We start from the raw sequence: 18,255 nt of genomic DNA on the forward strand, positions 1-18,255 counted from the left end.
CGATCTGAGAATTTTCATCACAATGTCCTTTTCAGGAATAGTCTTACCCAATGCAAAAGATGCATTAACAATTTCAGACACTTTGTGATTAAACTCATCAAATGTTTCTTCATCTGCCATACGAAGGTTCTCCCAATCGGAATTAAGGTTTTGAATCCTAGCTTCCTTTTCACTGGAGTTTCCTTCAAATACGGTTTCTAAGATATCCCAAGCATCTTTAGACCTAGTGAAATTAGATACATGGTGTTGAAGACTTGGGGTAATGGCATGTATGATAGCATTTAACCCTTCGGAATTCTGTTTTGCAGCAAGAATCTCAGCAGCATTATATTCACCAATATTCTTGGGAACAGTTCCGTCTCCAGCTGCAAAAACGGATGCATCATAACCATTCACCACATACACCCATGATTGAAAATCACGCGATTAAAGAAAAGCTCGCATAGCAATTTTCCACCATAAGTAATTGGAGCCATCGAAGACTGGTGGTACGTTCACAGATATATCACTTATGTCCATAGAGTCAGATCGCTACAAACACAGACTTGTTAGGTCTTAACGTGTTTGCCTGCTCTGATACCAATTGAAAAAGTGGGGGTCTAACAACACCACCCAATATTTAGATTAGCAATCTGTATGGACTAACTCTGAAATACTTTGCTAGAGAATCAACTAGACAGTCAGACTCAATCTAGATAAAAGTATCTCAAGGAGTTAATATCTCTCTCTTGATTTGATTTTTACTCAAGCTAAAAACAATAGCGAGTCTTTATCAAATAAAAGGAATAACTTGGACGGTACTAAAGAACAATGTCCAAGGATCAATCAATATCAATCAACAACCAAAGGTTGGATTTCCAATTGATGATCACAAACGCACAACCTGCATTATTTCAGTTATATAAAATATAATGCGGAAAAGAAATAACACAGACACCAGAAATTTTGTTAGCGAGGAAACCGCAAATGCAGAAAAACCCCGGGACCTAGTCCAGATTGAATACACACAGTATTAATCCGCTACAGACACTAGCCTACTCCAAGCTAACTTCGGACTGGACTATAGTGAAACCCCAATCAGGCTCCCACCGATCCAAGGTACAGTTGTACTCCCACGCCTCTGATCCCAGCAGGATACGACACACTTGATTCCCTTAGCTGATCTCACCCACAACCAAGAGTTGTTGTAACCCAAAATCATGGACTTGATAATAAACATATCTGTCTCACACAGAAAAGTATATCAAAGGATAAATCTGTCTCCCACAGATAAACCCTAAGTTTTGTTCCGTCTTAAGATATAAAATCAAGGTGAACAGGAACCAATTGATAATCCGGTCTTAAATTCCCGAAGAAAAACCTAGATTAATCAATCACCTCTCTACAATCCTTCCTGACTACACAGACGGTTTGTCGAGGAATCACAAACATTGAGACGAAGATGTTTGTGACTTCTTTATCTTGCCTATCGGAGAACTCTCACAATATCAAGCCAATCAATCGATTGTACTCGTACGATAGAAGATGCAAGATCAGATCACACAACTACGATAAAAGTAGTATCGGTCTGGCTTCACAATCCCAATGAAGTATTTAAGTCGTTAACATGGTTTTAGAGAAGAAAACCAAAGGTTAAAGGAGAATCAACTCTAGCGAGCGCACTAGTATCACACAGACGTGTGGGGATTAGTTTTGCACAATGCTAGATGTCTCCTTTATATAGCCTCCAAATCAGGGTTTTGCCTTAGTTACAAAGCAATCCTTATTCACCGTTAGATGAAAACCTGATTTAGATTCAAGCTAATATTTCTCAACTATTTGATCGAAAACTTAGCTTGTCACACACACTTGGGTAAACGTTTACTAGGTTTGTGAAAACCATGCCCAAACGTGTACGTGTTTGTTGGTTCAACATAGTAACCCAAAAGGTTAACCATATGAGCATTTCATATTAACCTTGTTCTTCTTCACCATAACCATTTCAATTGACTCAAATGAACTAGTTAAAGAGTTGTTCAATTGCTATGAGATCTTATGTAACTACACAATACACAATTGAAACAAAGATGATTCGATTCGATTGAATCGGCTCATGAACATTATAGCCACGGTTTGCATAAAGCATTCCTTAGTAATTTAATGTTTCATGTTCAGAGCACATCTTTAGATCATAACCTCTTAAGTTCACAAACAAGTTCGCGGACTTAAGTTAATCGGTTGAGTTTTCCAAACTCAGCAGAAATTCTCGGAAAGAGAACTTCCGCCAGTTCGCGGACTTCGCACACAAACGAGTTTTGGAAAATCCAGCAGAAATTCTCGGTCGAGAACTTCCGACAGTTCGCGGACTGAGTCTGCGAATTGGGTTCACGGACTTGGCAAGCCAATTCCACAATCCTCCCGATTTTTCTTGATCAACAAAGTTCGAAAACTTCGGTTCAAGGAATACATGGTTATGTAATCTAAACTCTCATTTCAATCGTTGAGACATTCTCAGAGGACGCTATGTAGCCGTTATTCACAGACTGATTCACGTCAGAGCAATTCTCAAAGTGATTGAAACTTTTCATGACTTTTGTCACTAGGTGAAGATAAACTTGATCAAAGCGAAACGCTTTACCAACACACGATTTCGAGATAAAATATAAGCAATGAATGCTCAACTCGAAATGTCAAATGTGTATGATCTAGTCTATATAGCATACGACTTTTGTCTCATAAGAAGTAAGAGATAGAATAAATAGACTTTTGAGTGATAAATAAGTTCAAGTCTCCACATACCTTTTTGTCGTTGTCGTTGAATTGCCATGAAGTCCTTGATCTCAACTACACTTTTCTATCCTAGTCCGAGACTTAGCTATGTAGGCTAGAAATCAAGACTCATAGTTTTGATCACTAACATTGACAAACATACTTGAGATAGCAACGCATGCGAGGTTGACCGAGCTATGCTCTAACAAATACCAAAACCATCAAAACGAAAATCACATAAAAAGCGCAGGAATTACCATTTTAGGCAGAGGTGTCCATGAGGTCTTGAACCTTTGCTTAGTGAGATATTACCGGAATTACTTGCTAGAGACAGTGAATTATGTCTTGAACTGCTAGCGTTTGATGTAATTCTCGATAACGACCACGGATGATATCTCCAAGGTATCTGCCAAGCTCGTGCTGTTTTGTCCAATTTGGCCCTGGACATATCTTGTTTCTCAGAATGCTCTAGAGAATCAAAGCTCATATTCTTATAGGAAACGGCCCCACTTCCTCATTCAGATAGGTGAGTTTCCATAAAGAGTGTTACTGCTACACCCCACTGCAATCTTAAATTTAAACTATATAACTCATTAAGATTTCTTAAAAGTCATCCTTCACATGCAGTCACACTATCACGTCTACACCATAGGGAAGGGACAGAGAATGAAATTCTCTTATAGTGCTTACCTTTACCCAACACAAATTAGTTATCTCATTCGAAACCTTGATCTTGGGATCTCCAGTCAACAAGGTTGAGTATCCTTCATGGCAAGTTTAATTTATGAGCTTAAGCCCCATCCCCCTCGATACATTTCTAACTATCTTTTTGGACAAACCTTTCGCCAAAGGTTGCACGATATTCTCCTTGGACTTTATCCAATCAATTGAAATAACGCCGATTGAGATTAGTTATTTTTAGCTTTAGCTATTATAGCTTGGATAACACAATGTATAGATATAGCTGGCACATGCCTATGCCAAAGAGGAATGTCTTCTAAAAAGCATCTTAGGCACTCGCCCCCCTCTCGTGCTTTATCTAACGCAATACTCTCAGATTCCATAATGAATTGAGCAATATAAGTATGTTTGGAAATCTTCCAAAAATAAAACCTCTAGAGTGAAAACATATCCACTCGTAGACTTAGACTCCTCTGAGTCAACTATCCAGTTTGCATTACAAAGTCCCTCAAGGACAACAAGATACCTTTCATAAATTAAACAAAAGGTAATATAGTATTTTAGGTACCATAATCCTCTACTAAGGGAATCCAAATGCTCTTGCTCTGGACTACAAGTATATCTACTTAACTTACTCACAATATAGGCAATGTTTGGACTCCTACAGTTCATTAAATTCATCAGGCATCCTATAACTCTTGAGTATTCAAGTTAAGATACTCCATTACCCTTATTTTTCTCGAGTCTGCAAGAAGAATCGTATGGAGTACACGCAGGCTTACAATCATACTGATTGTATCTCATAAGCACAAATCCAACATAATGAGAATGACTAAGACTATAAATGTTTGATTATCTTCTAATCCTCATCCCTAAGATTACATCAAAAGTTCCTAAGTCTTTCAAGTCAACGTCCTCATTCAGTGCATGTTTTTAGTGGAATTAATCACATCTATGTTTGTATCAAGTATAAGCATATCATCAACATACAGTCATACAAGCACACAGGCATCCTTAACAAGTTACTTGTAAATATACTTGTCAGATTCATTAACTTAAATCCACTACACATTATCACATGATCAAATTTCCCATGTCACTGTTTAAGTGGTTATTTTAAAATCCATATAAAGATTTGTTCAACTTACAAACTTTGTCTTTATAACCTTTCACTACAAAGTCCTCATCAGGTTGGTCTATGTAAATTTCTTTATCTAATTCACGGTTTTAGAAAAGCTGTCTTAACATCCATCTGATGTATCTCCGATTTATTTATGGCAGCAATATCAATTAGCATCTTGACAGAAGTAATTCTCGTCACAAGTGAATACGGATCAAGAAAATCTACACCTTCTTTTAGTTTATAGCCTTTAGCTACCAACTTAGCCTAATATTTTTCCACAGTTCCATCTATCTAACGTTTCCTCTTAGAAACTCATTCACATCCCATGGTCAAGTCTGGTTCCAACGGACTGAGTCCATTTCACTAAAGGAAGCTTCTTACCAGAATGGAGTTTCAGTAGATGTCAAGGATTCTTTACAAGTCTGGGCTCAGACTAATCTAGGTATGTTATGAAGTCGGCTTCATAAGAAGTCTCAATTCTAATTGTTTTACTTCTCTTAGACTCAACCTCAACTTCATCTTCCTTTAATATAAGTTCTGACTATTTGAAAATAAATCTAGAGGATCAACATCACATCTCTAATGAGGTACATGATTAAGAGTAAACATGTTCAAAGAACTCATCATCCCTAGATTCCGTAATAATATTGACACCAAAGTCAGTAAAAATCAGAATACACAACCAAAAATCTATATGTAGAAGTATACTCAGCATACCCTATATGAAGACACAATCAACAATTTTGGTTTCTATCTAGTTCTTTTAGGAAGATGAATGACAATCTTAGTTAAACACCCCCACACTTTGACACATTCATAAGAATGTCATCTACCTTTCTATAAATTATATGGAGTTTCATCTGATCCTTAAAAGGGTACTTTTTTCAGGATATACTATTTAAGAGGACTGCCTCCCCCCCCCCCCCCCCCCCCCCAAGGCCGCAGGTAATCCTGAACTAACCAACATGGCAATTTCATCTCCTTAAGGATACGGTTGTTATGTTCAAGGCTTATAATTGGTTTTGAACTTCAAGTTTATACATCTTAAGGATTCTAAGGCATCATCCTTATCCCTAAGCAAGTATACAAGATAGTACCTCGTACAATCATCTACGAAAGTTATAAACCATCTTTTACCATAGTGGTTTTGGGTTGAACTCATGTCAACTAGGCCTAACTGAATCAATTCTAAGGGCTTAGAATTTCTCTGAACATTTGTGCTAAAAGATTTTATAGCATTTTTTGGTTCTACACAGATTTCACTTTTGTGTTCAAAATCCAAACTAAATTTGGGTACGCATCCTACGCTGGCCAGTTTAAGCATTGACTTATAAGTTTACGGTTCGAAGTTTACCGCGCAAAACATTCAGTCACACAAAGAAAGCACAAGAATCAACTATGTTCACTTCATCAGTTTTTCCGTTAAGCTTATATATACCCAAAGTCCTATAACTCTTTCCTAAAAAATCACTTCCTAGTTACAACAAGTTTTCCAGATTCAATTAAAATTTTAAATATTTTACCATCTACAACAGAATAGGATATAAGATTTTTGCATATGATCGGAACATGAAAACTTCATTCAATGTGAGAATATTACAGATATGAGCTTCTGCTCGACGTTTTCCTTTTATGCAACCTTTATCGCAGATGAGTTACTCATAAAGAGTTTCTCGACATCCCTTATCTTCTTATAAGAGGTGAACAGGTCTCTGTTTCAACAAACATGCTTAGTGGCTCCAGAGTCCACCCCAGTCTCTCACATTGGTTATTAAAATAACTTTCGACATCATGCCACTGAACTCGTTCTAGTTTGTTTTAACTAAATTAGCATTAACTTCCTACTTATTAAGGTTTTTATGTTGTCTACACTTTACTTCCTTGTGGCCAGAAATTTTACAAACATAACAATCACCCTTAATTAAAGTAATGTCGGATTCAGTTTTACGAAACATACCTTTCTTATGAAGACTACACTTAGATTTGTGTTTGATGTTCTTTCCTTTGTCATCTTTGGAAGACTTGTGTTCATCCACATGCTCCTGGTAGCCATGTCCCTTTTCAATTTCATGTCACAATCTTCGTTTATACTCTGACCACAGACACGGTAATTTCCCAATCACCTAATACACCACATCTCACAAACCTTAGTTCCGAATCGGAAAATAAAATATGAGTTTTGAAGATAACATCTAGATCTACAAACTTCGTTTGAATCACCATTTCAAAAAACTCATGGTTACCCCATAAAAATTAATTAGTCAACAACAAATTTCTGCTCGTTAGAATTTTTCAGGAACATTTCTCTGTTTTGTAAAATATCAAAAAGAAAAACTTTTACAACTCCAAAAATTCTGAAATTTGGTGTGGGTAACTATCATGATGTCTACTATATTATGTCAAAAGGGTTCATCGAGATTCCTTCTAGGTTAAAAGATAAATTCGAAACTCTACAACTGACCAAAAATTTGTTTTTTTGTTTTTCACTTCACAATTAATATCTATGATTATTACGAATTATAATGTCTTAAGATTATTGGGTGCAATAATCAAAATAAGGAAAAATCAGATAAGCAAAAGTAATTGATACTTAGCTCAATCTCCGAAACAGCAACAAGAAAAAACTTTGGGAAAACAGAGTGAGTCACGTGTTCAACACGCTGCCCTTAACACATTAGCGCCCGGCTACACTCAAGAGTGATGATATATCCCTCACATGATGGATATCTCAACTTGAGCTTGGCAACTCCGGAAAAAAAAACACTTAAGGAAAATCGTGAACGTTAAAGAAATCACTATAAAATATTTTCCCTTGGGGGTCTCTCTAAAAAATAGAGAATCCCATTTCCAATAGATTTTACAAAAGTAGTGAATTTCTTTATGTAATGGAATAATACAACTTAAAATGATGAACTCCCCGATGTGGGACCAAAAAGCTTATATAGTCTCTTAAAACAATTAAAAAGTGGAAACTCCACGGTGTGGGACTAATAAGTTTTTCATTCACAAAAGAAAACAATAAGTTATAATTTTTATTAAAAATTTAAAAATCATATTTTATTAATCGTTTTCCAACACTAACAACAAAAACACCGTAAGAGATATACTCCACGATGTGTAACCCGAGATTCATGATCAGAATTCTTCGAATCTCCTGAATAAACAGCAAGACTACTACTACTAGTAGCAGAAGTAGTAGAAGAGGAAGAATTAGTACTACTACTGTTAGTAGTAGTAGCAGAAGAAGAAGAACTAGTATTAACTGGTACCCAATTTTCATGAATATTATTCTCATTTCCGTGAGATGAAGAACAAGCCACTAAGATGAAGGACAAGAAAACTAGAAAAATCTTCATTTTTCTTTGCTAACTCACCCTCTCAAAGTTTTCAAAATTTCTTTCTTTTAGTTGTAAATGTGGTGAAGTGATGAATCCCTCAATTTATAAGCTTCAAATCTCACAACGTTTCACATGATTCCTTCCTAAATTGGATTTGTTGTTCTCCTCCTCGTCTTGTTATTTTTGAAAATATTCGAAATTGACACCTTCATATTTACCTCCTCAATTCCCATGCATGCTTGTTTCCTTATTTGAAAATCTTTCAAGGTTGATTCGCAAGTTGTTGTTTTGTTTTTATTAGGAATTCGAAAGGTTACTTTATGAAGTTGCTAATTCTATGAACTAACCTTTGGTGAAAAAATCGATTTTCACCTCATGAAACACACATGACGGATTGACGGTTTTAGAATTACAAACACTCTATAAAAGAAACTATAAAAAGGAAATTTCTCAGCTAGGATGCGCTACCACCACGCAGCAAGATATAAAAGTTGAACAAAATTGGTAGAAAAAATATCAACAAGCTAGTTTTCTATGCTTCTGATCAAACTCATTGCGCACTACAAAAAGTTGCCCAAATTGCCGGTATCAACCCTATGAACTTCTGGGCTATAGCGACATCCAAGGCTACAAACTTAGGCCTCTCTCCAAATTCACTTCAATCGACGATTCTTTCTGATATCGAATCCAGGTTAGTTCCATTATTTCTATGTGCTACCGTTGGAACAACATCATCAACAGCAGCAGATCATATTGGTCCCCTTTGCGAGGTTGACAAAATGTACGGTATCTGGGTTCATGTGGATGCGGCGTATGATGGAAGTGCTTGTATTTTCCCCGAGTTTAGGCACTTCATTGATGGTGTGGAGGAGGCAGACTCGTTCAATATAAATGCACACAAGTGGTTCTTCACTACTTTGGATTTTTATTGTTTATAAAGTTGTATGAACTCTTAACCCTAAACTGGGTTGAGATATCTATTTATATTAATCAAGTACATAGGTTGCCCTTTAGGCAAGTAATCAATGAGATATAATAAGGTAAAACATTATTTATAGACAGCAAGATGGTCCTATGTCACACCAACGGTGTATTGTGTTAACACACCCCCCCCCCCCCCCCCCAGCCCACCCCATCCCCCCGCAAGCTGAACGTGGAGTATCCCGCAGTGAAAGCTTGGACGATAAATAATGAAATCGTGGCTTGAGATGTCCTTTGGTAAACAGGTCTGCAAGTTGATGTTGAGTAGGCATGTAACGAACAAGTAAAGAGCCACGAGCAACACGTTCTCGAACAAAATGATAGTCAATATCAATATGTTTACCACGAGAATGCATGATAGGATTAGAAGCCACGTATGTAGCACTGATATTATCACAAAATAAAATAGGTGGTTTCTTGATGTATAAACCCAAGTCCTGCAAGAGATACAGGATCCAAATAACTTCTGCTGTAGCAAGAGCTAAGGCACGGTATTCAACCTCTGTACTAGAGCGAGAAACCGTAGGTTGTTTCTTTGAAGACCAAGAGATTAAATTAGGACCAACAAAAACACAAGTACCAGCTGTGGAACGACGATCATCGGGATTACCATCCCAATCATCATCACTATAGGCATAAATAGTATGAGAAGAACTCCCAGAAACTTGAAAAGAGGCGGATGGCCGAAAGAATAAACCTCGGCCTAACGTGCCTTTGAGATAACGAAGAATTCTATTTACCGCAAGAAAATGAATATCCGTAGGAGCATGCATAAACTGACAAACCCGGTTAACGACATAAGTAATATCCGGCCTAGTCATTGTTAAATACTGTAATGCACCTACCAAACTGCGATATAAAGTAGCATCATGAAATAAAGTACCCTCATGAGATGACATTTTTGAACCTGCGGCAATAGGAGTAGAAACTGGTTTTGCAGTCAATAAATCAACACGCTAAAGGATGTCAAGAGTATAACGTGTTTGAGATAAATGAAGACCAGAAGAAGACCGTTGAGCCTCAATACTAAGGAAAAAATATAGATCACCCAAATCTGTCATAGAGAATTGTTGCTTGAGAGCCACTAACAGTTGAGAAAAATAGCGAGAGTCAAACCCTGTGATAATAATATCACCCACATATAAAAGGAGTAACATAACACTAGTGGGATTTTTTTGAACAAACAAAAAATATTTGACTTGGAAGCAACAAAACCCAATTCGGAGATATGACAGGTAAACCGTTGAAACCAAGCTCGGGGAGCTTGTTTTAGCCCATAGATAGCCTTATTCAGCTTACAAACATGATTAGGATATCTTGGGTCGACAAACCCTGGAGGATGAGACATGTAGACCTCTTGATCCAAGAAACCATGCAAAAAAGCATTCTTCACGTCCAACTGACGAATAGGCCAAGAACAAGAGACAACAACGCTTAAAACCAAACGAATAGTAACAGGCTTGATAACCGGACTGAAGGTTTCGTCATAATCAATACCAAATTGTTGAGTATACCCCTTTGCAACCAAACGCGATTTATGACGATCAATTGTACCATCTGATTTGCGCTTAATTCGATAGACCCATTTGCCGCCGATAATATTCATGTGAGGCTGACGAGGAATTGATGGTATTTTCAATGATCTTGTAGTAAAGAGTTCGTTGAGGCTTGTGAAGGAAATGAATTCTAGACTTAATAGAACTTAAAAATATAGAAAACTTAACTCAAAATTGATTTCAAGTGATTGGAAAATAACCAAGACACTAGAATCCACTATTACACATGAATGATGTCAAATATTTCATAACTCTAATTATCCTTTTAATCCTTTATTTCTTAATCCACAAATAATCAAACATATTCTCAAAAATTTATTGTATCCCTTAAGCATAGATTATCTAACCAAAGCATAACCTATCTAATTGAATCACAACTAATGAAAAACATTATGTAAACTCCTAAGAACTCTGCAAAAGCAGTGATTGAGTGAATTATAATTAAATATTAGAGAAAATGAAATAGTTACCCATTGTTCATGTGTGAATAGCTTCATCCATTGCCTTGGTTACGACAGAATTATCCGCTCATCATGTTGGAAACACGCTCAAAAGTTGATTTCATTTATGCTCAAAGGGTTACAAATGATGAATAAGGGAGAATTATAATAAAAATCGGGTTTTCAACGCTTACAATTGTTGCAAAAGCCGTTACAAAGAGCCGTTGCTGTCGCGTTTTAAGTCTGCCTGTAAACTGCGACCCACAGAATGAGTCGCTTTCACTGTTCAAAAACGACTGCTGGTGCAGGTCCGTTCTTCGTGTTCTTCAGTTTTGCAGCAGCAGAAATGGAAGCTCTGCAAATTTGATTTTTCGCTCTGTGGTGCTATTTTTCTCTCTCAATCTCTCCGTCCCCCTTCTGCTCGACCACAGTAGCCTATTTATACACCTTTGGACTAAGAATCTTCGCTCATTACTCCAGAATATCTTCCCATATCTCGACAGTAAAGAAAAAATAATAAAGGAAATTTTCTTTCCTTTCTCGCCTCTTCACACGCCTGCCGATGTCGATATACTCTCAGGGCATTGTTTTCACGTTCCACCAGAAGTAAAACTGTATCAATCCACACGCCAACTACACAGAACTCGTGATGGAGCAACCAAAACCCGAGCAACCCTGTTTTCTTCACTGCCGATTGTCCAACCAAATCCGGATGATTTTGAAGCCCATACCACGCCTGTATATCTCAGTCAAGTGTTCCCGTGAAGTTTTAGCCATTGAATCACACTATAACATCTTCAATTTCGATCGAAAGTTCTCAGAGAGCTGCCACATTTTTCCCGCCAATTTTTAAGTTTCAAACGAAGAAGATGGTGTCCCCCTAACCAGCTGTAGGGTGCGAATAGCAGCTGCCTTTTTGGGGTGCCCCTTAGTAATTGAGGTGCCCCTTCACCAAATCTGGGAGCAAGTGTCCTCCGGGGGTGTTCCGAGTGATTTTTCTAGCCGATTTTTCCAACAATATTTATTTTCCAAAAATACCTAAAAATACACAAAACACCATAATAAGGACGAAAACGAGTACCAACAATAAGAAACATTGAGGACAAATTAGACACATAAATGCGTCTATCAAATACCCCCAAACTTATTATTTGCTAGTCCTCGAGCAAAACTAATAAAAAATAAATAAAACCAAGTTAATCTCGGGAGGGTTTACCAGAGGTGTACCCACAAAATCATTACTTCTAATTGGTCACAAGTATCCAAAGAGCTATGAGGACATACATATTCTCAACCTATCTCCAAGTAACTAGAATGCCAGAGAAATTAAAGGTGTCAGCTCAAAAGCTGACTGAAGAAAAGGGAGACACATCCGCAACACTGCTATATAAAGAGATATCCGCTACACAGCTAGATAAACATTGTAAGATGTGTCCGCTGCTTTACAGCTGGATAAGATTAGGAGAGAGATAAAGATGAGAGGGACATCTGCTACACAGCTGGGATAATTACGTGTGATGAGTTAAAACAGTGCTAGAAAGATCTTGTGCCAGATTGAAAGCGGACTAACAAAGCAACCAAATGTATCTTTCTTCGACTCTCTCATAGTGCTCAGTAGAAACAACGTCTTCTTCGGTCTTCAGCTATTGATGATAAACTATCGAACCTTATAGAACCTTGATAATTAACTCTTCTCTTCGATTTCTTGCTTGACTTATAAATATCTTCTTCCCTTTGGCCTTATTGAACAAAACGTAACGATGATGATTTTTTTTTATTTTTTTTCATTTTTCATTTTTTTATTTTTATTTTTTTTATTTATTTTTTTTCATTTTTTTTTTTGGAAACAAAAATTACAAGACAACAATTTACATGGCCATGAGAAAAGGACTTTCAAAACTTGGATCTTCGCAACTTGTGATGTCTTGGTATCATGGATTCTAACAACTTATATCATTTGCTCTTATAACTTCAGCTTTGATTTTTGAATTATTCTTTTCTATTGCTGCTTCTAAACCTAAAACGTCTTCAACTTTCTTCATAGATTTTGATGTCGCTCCGCTTGTTGATGATGATAAGTTTCTACTGAGAGAGAGTCGCAATCCAGTAACTAAGACTTCATTATGAGGTTGCTTTGTCTTTCTGGCATTTCCTGACCTACTTGCCTTTCCATCATGTATGGTTAGGTCCATCACGGTTACCCTCTAAAAGGAACAAGTTCTCTCCTGAATTTCAAGGATCTCAATGTCTTTTTCTCTAATGTCTCAAAAGGTTGTTATCCCTAGCATTCCAATTTCTATCTTTTCGGTGAGAAACAGTATGTAAACTTAGCTAACCGGATACCATGTGACGCTAGAAGTTTCAAAAGTGCAACTAAAAAGTTCTTCCCCACCCCCAAACTTAAATCTAACATTGTCCTCAATGTTTCTAATGAAAGAGCAATACCAAAAGTAAAATAACACGAGGAGAAGTTGGAAAGATAGTACCTGGGTGAAGAAAATCAAAAACTAATATACAACATACAACTTCCTCGATGGTCAATCAAGGGTAAACAGGGTCCTCCAGAGGGACCTCCTCAACATCACCTGTTGGAAAGGGCTCTAAAAAGGGTTTCAATCTCTGACCGTTAACCTTCGAAGAACTACTACCATCCGGTGTCTCGATCTCAACAGCTCCATGAGGAAAGACAGTGCGAACAATAAAAGGACCCGTCCACCGAGAACGTAACTTCCCAGGGAAAAGATGCAAGCGGGTATCATACAGAAGAACTTTTTGACCTGGAGAAAATGACTTCCTTAAAATATTTCTATCATGCACAAGTTTCATTTTGTTCTTATACTCCTTCGCACTATCGTAAGCATCATACGAATCTCGTCCAACTCATTGAGCTGGAGTTTCCTATGGGCTCCTGCCTTGTCAAGAGAAAAGTTTAGCTGCTTAACAGCCCAATAAGCTCTATGTTCTAACTCGACAGGTAAATGACATGCCTTGCCATACACAAGCCGATAAGGCGACATTCCAATGGGGGTCTTAAACGCAGTACGGTAAGCCCATAAGGCATCAGTAAGCCTAGACGACCAGTCTTTCCGATTAGGATTAACTGTTTTCTCTAATATACGTTTTATCTCCCTATTGGAAACCTCAACCTGACCACTAGTCTGTGGATGATACGGGGTAGCTACCTTATGTGTAATACCATATTTCTTCATCAAAAGCCTAAAAGGTCCATTACAAAAGTGCGACCCACCATCACTAATTATAGCTCGCGGTGTACCAAAACGTGTAAGAATATTATTTTTCAAGAAATCAATCACAACCCTATGGTCATTGGTTTTACACGCAACCGCCTCAATCCACTTAGAGACATAGTCTACAGCGACAAGGATGTATAGGTTACCAAAAGAATTAGGAAACGGACCCATAAAGTCAATACCCCACACATCAAAGACCTCGACAACTAAAATAGGGTTCAAGGGCATCATGTTCCTACGGGAAATGGTTCCTAATTTCTGGCAACGTTCACAAGTAACACAGTAACTGTGGGAGTCTTTAAACAACGAAGGCCAATAGAATCCACACTGCAATATCTTAGCAGCAGTCTTCTTAGCACTAAAGTGACCCCCACACGCATGATCATGACAAAAGGAAATAATACTGGACTGGTCACTCTCAGGTATACATCTCCTAATAATCTGGTCTGGACAATACTTAAACAAATAAGGATCATCCCAAAAGAAGTGCTTAACCTCAGCTAAAAATCTAGAACGCTCTTGTTTACCCCAATGTTGGGGCATTCGACCAGTAACAAGATAGTTCACTATATTCGCATACCAAGGTAATTGGGTAACAAAGAACAATTGTTCATCAGGAAAGCTGTCCCTTATAGGAAGGGAATCATTAAGGGTATCCACAACAAGTCTAGACAAGTGGTCTGCTACTACATTTTCTGCACCCTTTTTGTCTCTAATGTCCGGAGAAAACTCTTGTAACAACAGGATCCACCTAATCAATCTAGGTTTCGTATCCTTCTTAGACAAAAGATATTTCAAAGCATGATCAGTATATATTACGATCTTAGAACCTAAGAGATAGGGTCTAAACTTGTCTAAGGCAAACACAATGGCTAACAGTTCCTTCTCCGTAGTGGTATAGTTCAACTGGGCATCATTCAGAGTTTTGCTAGCATAGTAAATTACATGAAGTAACTTGTTTTCTCGCTGACCTAGCACAACACCAATAGCATAATCTGAAGCATCGCACATGATTTCAAAGGGTAGGTTCCAGTTGGGTGCCTGGACTATGGGGGCGGTAGTGAGTAAAGTTTTAAGCTTCTCGAAAGCCTCTAAACAAGCATCATCAAAGACAAACTTAACATCTTTTGCAAGCAAATTGCAAAGAGGTCTAGAAATCAAGCTAAAATCCTTAATGAATCGACGATAAAAACCAGCATGCCCTAAGAATGACCTAATACCTTTTACGGTTTTTGGGACCGGTAAAGTTTTAATAAGGTCAACTTTGGCTCTATCTACCTCTATACCCTTTGAAGATACGATATGCCCTAGAACAATTCCTGAACGAACCATGAAGTGACATTTCTCCCAATTAAGCACTAAATTCTTTTCCTTACACCTAGTCAAAACTAATGACAAATGATGCAAGCACTCATCGAAAGACGAACCAAACACTGAAAAATCATCCATAAAGACCTCTAAGAACCGTTCTACCATGTCAGAAAATATGCTCATCATACAACGCTGAAAGGTCGCAGGGGCATTACATAGGCCGAAAGGCATGCGTCTATACGCAAAGGTACCAAAGGGACAGGTAAAAGTGGTTTTCTCTTGGTCTTCTGGGGAATAGGAACCTGATTATAACCGCAGTATCCATCTAAAAAGCAATAATGGCTACGTCCAGCTAATCTCTCTAGCATTTGGTCGATGAAGGGAAGGGGAAAGTGGTCCTTCCTAGTGACCTTGTTCAATTTTCTATAGTCAATACAGACACGCCAACTCGTGGTCATTCGGGTTGGGATTAACTCATTGTTATCATTCTGGACTACAGTAATACCGGATTTCTTGGGAACAACCTGAACGGGGCTGACCCACTTACTGTCTGAAATGGGGTAGATAATGCCTGCATCTAACAGCTTCAGAACCTCGGTTCGAACAACTTCTTTCATATTAGGGTTCAGTCGACGTTGCATCTCCCTAGAAGGTTTGGTGTCACTCTCTAAATAGATATGATGCATACAATCAATAGGACTTATACCCTTAATGTCTGCTATGGTCCACCCTAAAGCTTCCTTGTTATTCTGAAGGACAGTCACTAGCCTACTTTCCTGATCACTATCCAAGTCGGATGCTATAATCACAGGTAAAGTTTCAGAGGGCCTAAAAACACATACTTCAGGGTATCTGGTAATGGTTTAAGGTCCAACTTGGGAGGCTTTTCCAACGAAGGAACTAGGGTAGACTCGGAACGGGTAAAGGTTCGAACTTAGGTTTCCATCCATTACTAGTGTCTAACAAAGGGGTTGAATCTAACAAAGCATTCACCTCATTAATCACATCATCATCATCAAAATCAATCCCAAAGTGAGCTAGGCATTTCTCTAATGGATCTTCTATCAAAGTGTTTGGTAATGACTCCTCTACTAAGGTGCCTATCATGTTCACCTCTTCTACGCTCGAGTCGTCCAGTTCCTGGGGTAGCTTACTAATGTGAAAGATGTTCAGCTCAATAGTCATATTACCAAAAGACAAATTCATAATACCAGTTCGACAGTTAATGATCGCATTGGATGTTGCTAAAAATGGGCGACCTAAAATCACCGGTATCTGGTTCTCTGGGTCAGGGACAGGTTGGGTATCTAGGATAACAAAATCCACTGGATAAATAAACTTGTCGACCTCAATAAGAACATCCTCGATCACACCACGAGGAATTTTAACGGACCTATCAGCTAACTGGAGTGTCATCTGGGTAGGTTTCATCTCACCAAGTCCTAGCTTAAGGTACACATGGTATGGAAGTAAATTCACACTGGCTCCTAAGTCAAGCAAAGCTTTCTCAACACGGTGTTTACCTATTGTGCAAGAAATGGTAGGGGACCCTGGGTCTTTATACTTAGGAGTAGTGGTATTCTGAATAATGGAACTCACGTGACTAGCTAGGAAGGCTTTCTTTGGACACTAAGCTTACGCTTTCGTGTACACAAGTCCTTAAGGAACTTGGCATAAGCCGGAATCTGCTTAATCGCATCCAACAATGGTAGGTTGATAGTAACTTGCTTAAAAACCTCCAATATATCATTAAAGTTGGACTCCCTCTTAGTCGGAACTAGCAGCTGGGGAAACGGGGCTCTGGGAACAAAGCCGGGCTCAGCAGGACCCTCATTGGTCTCTTTGGAGACTCTATCAGTTTCTCATTCTCTGGCTCAGAAGGGTGAACTACAGCATGTTCACTATTAGGCATGGAAACCTTGTTGTCTATCTCTCTACCGCTCCTAAGGGTTTTAATAGCATTTACATGATCGGATGGTCTTTCACCTATTTCATTAATTCCTCTAGGGTTTGGTTGAGTTTGACTAGGAAACTTACCTCTTTCTCTTAAAGACTCATTTATATGACTAACCTGGGTTTTCAACTCGGAAATAGCCTGAGAGTTAGCCTGACCTATTCTCTTATTTTCTTCTATACCTTGAGCAACAGATTGCTGAAACTGCATAGTGTTACGAGTTAACAAAGCAAGAGACTCTTCTAAACTCATAATCTTCTTATCCGAAGGGTTCTGAAACTGTGCCGGGGCTGAAGGATTCTTAGGATAGCCAAAACCTGGGGGAGCTTGAGAGTTACTAGACTGACCTTGATTCTGGCCCTTAGACCAAGAAAGGTTGGGATGGTTTCTCCAGCCAGGGTTATAGGTTTCTGAATAAGGGTCAAACTTCTGACGGTTATCGAATCTAGTGTTGTTATAAAGAGCATTGGCTTGCTCTTCAACAGTATGGTCTTCCCAAAAAGGCTCTATTCTACCACTAGTACCACTAGAATGACCTAATTCCAACGCTTCTAACCTTTTGGCTATGGCTGCTATTTTAGCATCTGACTCATAGGATCCTTCTACCCTATTGACATTTCCTCTACTTAGAAGAATTGTTTTCTGGGGTTCCCTATTATTTTCCCATTGTTGGGTCTTATTGGCGATTTCATTCAAAAATGTCATCGCCTCATCAACAGTTTTATTCTCAAACCCACCTGTGCATAAGGACTCAACCATGGTGTTGTTGAATAATCTAAACCCTCGTAGAGGATCTGAACTAACCTAACCTTCTCTAAACCATGATGAGGACATTGAGATTTAAGTCATTGAACCTTTCTAAATACCTATAT

At 38.2% G+C, this 18,255-nt stretch overlaps 1 pseudogene; it reads left to right on the forward strand.

Annotated features, from left to right (window-relative positions):
* LOC113351807 overlaps positions 1-18,255 on the forward strand; it is a 47,116-nt pseudogene that overhangs the window by 15,746 nt on the left and 13,115 nt on the right.

Source organism: Papaver somniferum, chromosome 2, assembly GCF_003573695.1.
Source record: "Papaver somniferum cultivar HN1 chromosome 2, ASM357369v1, whole genome shotgun sequence".
NCBI lineage: Eukaryota > Viridiplantae > Streptophyta > Magnoliopsida > Ranunculales > Papaveraceae > Papaver > Papaver somniferum.